Raw genomic sequence first — 6,000 nt, 5'->3', positions numbered from 1 at the left:
AATGTGTATAAGAGAGTCATATGTGTTATCTATAGATAAGGACCCATATTTTATGGTCTTGTAAGTTACTTCAAACAAGGGTCAGATGTCAAGCATAGTTACAATGCCATTGTGAGCTATTGTCCCAATGTCAATTTGTGATACTTTTGTTCAAAAGAAATACAATCAGTGTGTTTTATTTATTCATCTTCTATGTGTTGAGATTTCCAAACATAACCTTTTTTTCCTTAAGCATGGAACATTCTTTGTCTCTCTATTCCTCACTGTAATAAGTTAACAACATTTGTCTCTCAAACATGATACACAAGTTTTTTTTTTTGTTCCATCAATGTTGATGGGCTTCCATACCTTTACATTTAATGCATGTGGGTTTAATCTGGATTGAATAAAGAGGTCTGTAAGAGTTTTTTTTGAGACTTCCATCACTTCCATGTGCTATGAAGTGGTCTGTCTATTTGGAAGCAAATATGATAAGCATGTGAAGATGATATGGGATTGGCTAAATGCCTTGTGATTTTCAAATTATATCATATATGATGGAGGAGATAGTATAATTAATGCAATCAATTTTGGTCAACTTGGGTCTAGATTTAGGTATTAAGACAAGCCATCCTAATAATGAGGAATAGTTCTCATCCATTTGGGTGTGGATGCATGAATGGAGACAAGGTGTCCCAATGAAAACAATAGAAGTTCATTCCCTAGAAGTTTTGAAGCCATTCAGTCATTCACCTGGAGGATTCACCTCCATTATTATCTTAAAGATGACCATCTCTCTTTCATGGGGATGCTGACATCTCAACTTTCACATGTGAATGAGTTGATCAACTTAAACACCTATACCTACATGCTTTGCTTATCAATGTACTTACTTCTCCAATGGATTTGTTCTAATCAACAAAAGGGAAAAAATGGTACACTGATCTAAACTGCCCTTAATTGCATACCCATGCCTTTTTCATTTCTTGGTTTGGTGACATTTTGATCAAGTTGTTTTCATATATATATGACCATATATGTTGATATATTTTTGTATGAAAGTTGGTGAATAATTTTATTTTAGTTTCATTTATATGTGTGAATCCTATAGGTCTAGATCTAGTTTTGGAATTTCTATTATTCATCACCTTAGTTTTGATTCATAGATGCAAATGTAACTCATCCAACTTTGATACACAAATTAGAGTCCCAAAATTTAACATGTTTTGACATCATTTTAATCAGGTTGTTTTGTAAATTGATTAGATTTAAAGTAGGTGATTTTTGCATGGAAGTTGGTAAATAATATCAACCCAACTTCATTTACATGTATACATCCAAAAGGTCTAGCTCTAATCTTGTAATCTCTATCAAACATCATTGAAGCTTTGGTTCATAGATGCAAAATTGACCCATGTTATTTTCATTACTCATTTGAATCACTTGCATTCACATCTCCAAATTTAAGTTTGACCCATATTCCATCTTTCCTACTAACTACTATGGGTTGCTAAAATACAAATTATTTTAAACTGTATCCTAAGATGATGCTTTAAATGATATGCCCAAATTCATTATTATTAGCTAAGTAGAAATTCAAGAGTAATATTGATATAGTATAGAGGGCATAGCTAGAGTTTTAGCATTGCATCATCATAGGCACACTACATGGATTTTGATAGTATTTGATATTTTTCATTTCCATTGAATCAGCCCACTTTAAGGTTTGGCAAAAAACATACTCCCTAACTAGAAAACTCTTCAATAATATTTTTAAACATTATTGGCCAATTGTTACATGCCAAAAACACATTGGTGAATAGATCATAGAAGCATCAAGAAGAGAAGTTCACATCCTCAACTCTATGTGCAATTTAAAAACATAACATGTATCGAGCACTTTAAAAACATAGAGAATGAAGGCATAAAATCTCTAAGTAAACAAGAGGACAACACTCAAGGTTTAATATTTCCAAAAGCTTACCTGTTATATTGAAAATCTGTGACAAACCAATAGAAAGGTCTCTTCAATAAGACCCACACAAAACTTCATGAAAACACTCATTCATCATGGGAATGAGAAATGAAAAAGCCAAATGAATAGGCCACAAGTTTTATGAGGGCCTCTGCAACTAATGCCTACCTCTCAATGCAAGAAGCCATTGGATCATGCGCAATGCATACAATTAAACACTGATGTGGATCTCTATCATAAAAATAAACCTATAAATCTACATTTTCACTCAGAGCTCCTTGGTTCTTCAACTCTCGCATGCGTTTTGAAGCTGAATGGAGAATACAATGAAATGGGCAGCGTTTTTTGAATAGAGAATACAATGAAATGGGCAGCATTTGCCCTTTTTAGATATTGAGCTCGTGTTGGTCAAAATTTTGACCAACATGAGCATAGATTTAAAAAAACCCATAGTTTCCCTTTCCATACCGACCAATTTAATAAATGGTCAAAAAATGACCTCAAATATACTAGTGCAACAAAAAATTTGCACTTTCAATTTTTCTTTTCAATCTACTTCCCAAAAACTTTCCTAACTCTAAGCCTAAACACTCTATGTATACTTGCCAAAATGGCTTGCTAAATTATTCTAGAACATTAGTTAAGAGCAAGGCTAACCTAACAATAGTCTAGACACATCCCAAGAAAAGATCTTAACATAAATGTTATGATCGAAATAAATCCTACAAGTCAGCTCACAAAAATTACGTCCAAATGTTGGCACTCAGCATAAGTAGGAGAACTCGACAAATGAAGGGTCACTCGACATACACTAGGTAACTTGACACATGAAGGAATTGCTACAGTAACTTGTCACATGAAGGAATTGCTACAGTAACTTGGTACATGAAGAAATTGTTACAATAACTCGACACATGAAGGAATTTCTATAGTAACTCGGCTCCAACTAAGTGCTACAGTAACTCGGCACCAACTAAGTGCTATAGTAACTTGGCACCAATTGAGTGCTACAATAACTCGGCTCTAACTTATTGCTATAGTAACTTAGATCTAACTGAGTGCTACAATAACTTGGCACCAACTAAATTCTATAGTAACTCGACACCAACTTGCAAATTGAACAAAAATGAATAGGATAATAAGGCAACCTAGTATGCTTCTGCATCAATCTTGCTTCAGAATAAAATTCTTACTTAGGACAATTTGAAAAAGAGAGACATTAATTTGGTTAATAGGTGTAGCTTATGTAAAGAAGGTTATGAAGATAGTGATCACTTGTTCTTAAGCTATACTTATAGTCAAAAAGTATGGAGTTCTATTCTCAACTTCTGGAATATTACTTAGGTCCACCAAAATAATATAGAACACTATTTTAAGAGTTGGACTTGCCCATCTAAGGATAATGATGTTGTTTTCCTATGGAAAATTACTCTTCCCCATCTCTGGTGAGGTACTTGGAAAGAAAGAAATAACAAAATCTTTAGAAACAAAGAAATGCCTGAGTGGGTGCTTGGCCAATACATTGTCAAAGCAATAAAGGAAAAAATCAATTCCCAGAGAAAGTGTAACAAATATTTCCAAATTGACAATCCAATGAATTCTAAAGGTTCTAATATTAAGAAAGAAGATCAAAGACTAAATACTAAGTGGAAGGCTCCTCTTATGGGATGTATTAAAGGGAATTTTGATGGTGTTGCTAAAGGAAACCCTGGAAAAGTGGGCTGTGGAGGGGTCTTGAGGGATCACATAGGTAAAATTATAGATGGTATTGCTATACTACTGGTACTTCTAATAGCCATAAAGTTGAGGCTACTGTATCTCTATATATAATGAGGTTAGAAATGGAAACTAGTTTTTGGTACCTCTAGATGGAAGGAGATTCTTTGAACATTCTAAATATGCTTAATGGAAAAAGTTTGATCACATGGTCTATTGAAGCCAATGTAATGGAAATTAAATTCTTAATTGATAAATTTGATAAAGTCTTTATATCTCATTCATTCTGTAATGAAAATGTTGTGGTTGACTGGATTGCTAACCAAGCTATCCAACGGGAATGTAAGATGACATGACATGATGACCTAAGTAGGAGCATGGATTTAAAAGCTCTAATTAATTATGACAGAACTCATGTGGTGGAGGGAAAGATCTACTAAGATTAGCAATTTAATGATAAATAGAAGTGGGGTTATGGAGGCCAGTGTTATTTTCCTAAGAAAGTACATAAATGTGATTATTATCTTGGCTTGTCACATAAGTGTTTTAATGAGTGCCTTGGTTTTTTTAATTAAGACCTTGGTTTTTCTCAATTCTTTATGTCTACTTTTTTGCTCAACTTTGGCCTTTCACAAAGAAACAAAGTTTTCAAAAATCGACAGGGAATTGAGAAAATAGGAACCAAAGAACTATAAAGCATGGAAGGCCAAAGCCTTTGATTGGCAGATTTTGGAGAAGGGTAATATCACTACTTACCTAGAGCACCTTCATGGCTACAAACCACATGTCATGGAGGAATTATTCAAAAATTGGATTGAGGATAGGGTTTTCGTGCATGGGGTAACGGTTCATTTGTCTAAAGATTTCATTGCTGAGGTTATGGGGCTACCTAAGGTGGGCATAAAATTCAGTAAGGAAACCAGTATCTCCAATGCTGCATTTAAGAAATTTTTGATGACCGAAGAGGAGGAAAAGAATCTGGAGAAGAATGGCAACTTTTACAAGCTGAGTCAAATAAAAGTTATTTGGCAGGATGTTCTCTCTTACATCTTTAAGTACTTCATTTTAGATGGTAGGGCAAAATGATTTCATAAATTTCATTTTGTATTCCTAAATCATTTTTAGTATAAGGATAGGATCCCATTTCCTTTTTATCTAAGATTCTCTTTGCTTCAAAGTCTTCAAGCCCATAGGAAAAAAGATTCTCATCCAATTTTACATGAAGGACTAATCCTTTTAATTAAGAATTACTATAAGAGTAAGGCTATTGTATCTTCCTCAACCTCTGAGAAAAAGAGGGGCTCTATTAGTGAAACCTACTCTAGGAAGAGTAAGGGAGAGGAAGGGGTTAGTGTGAGAAAGAGGAGTTTGAAGTAAGACACGCCTCAAAAAAATGAAGAGGAAATTATCGAGTTTTAGAATTTAGACAATAATGATGAAAAAATTATGGAAAATGAGGAGAATACAGATATGGGAGACTGTAGTTCAGATCTAGAGGGTTACCCTAGTAGCAAAGGTGAGACTAGTAAGGATGATGCTGAAAAAAGTAATGATAAAAATATAGGGTTAGAAAATATTGGAGAAGAGGATAAAAACCAGTGTGAGAAAACCCAGAAAGTGAGGGAGGAAAATTTGGAGGAATAAATGGTGAAGGAGAAGGAGGACCTCATTGGTAAGGGTGCTATAGAGGAAGAAATAGGGAATGTGAAGGATGAATCTACTAGTAAGGAGACAATGCTTTCTTTCCTTCACACTGCTAAGCTCAAGGTAGACTCCTCTCTCCAAGGTGACTCCTAAATGTACAATGAGTTAATGAATCTAAAAAGAAGAATGGGAAAGATGCAATAGGACCAAGAAGCTAACCAAGCTAAGATCATTCAATTGGAAGTTTAGGTTGGTAATATCCCAAAGAAGCTAAAGGAATATGAACATAAACTCCATCTTTTGATCAAAGAGAGTGGCAACAAGATGGAGTAAGTCACTTCAAGCATTTGTGTGGCTACTACTAGCTTAGGGAAGAGAAATAATGAGGAAATCATATCTCCTAGTGGATTAAGAAAAAGAACAAGAAAAAGTTCAAGGAAGAAGGCAGCTAAGGTAACTGAGGGATCTACTACTGACACCATCCAAAACACTATGGAGGTGGGAAAGGAGGTGGTGAAAATGATCAAGGAGCTGCAATAATTGCTGGTGGTGATTCTGGTAACTGGTTTCTATTCTAGTGGTGGTTTTGGTAATTGGTCTTTGGTCTAGGTTTTTAAACTAGTTTTTGACCCTTCTATTCAAACACTAGGTTCCAAGTTCTTGTATAACCTAGTTTTGTTATTTGG

The sequence above is a fragment of the Cupressus sempervirens genome, chromosome 2 (assembly GCF_028749045.1).
Source record: "Cupressus sempervirens isolate cs-2001-9-10 chromosome 2, ASM2874904v1, whole genome shotgun sequence".
Lineage (NCBI taxonomy): Eukaryota > Viridiplantae > Streptophyta > Pinopsida > Cupressales > Cupressaceae > Cupressus > Cupressus sempervirens.
Note: the sequence above shows the minus strand (reverse complement) of the source record.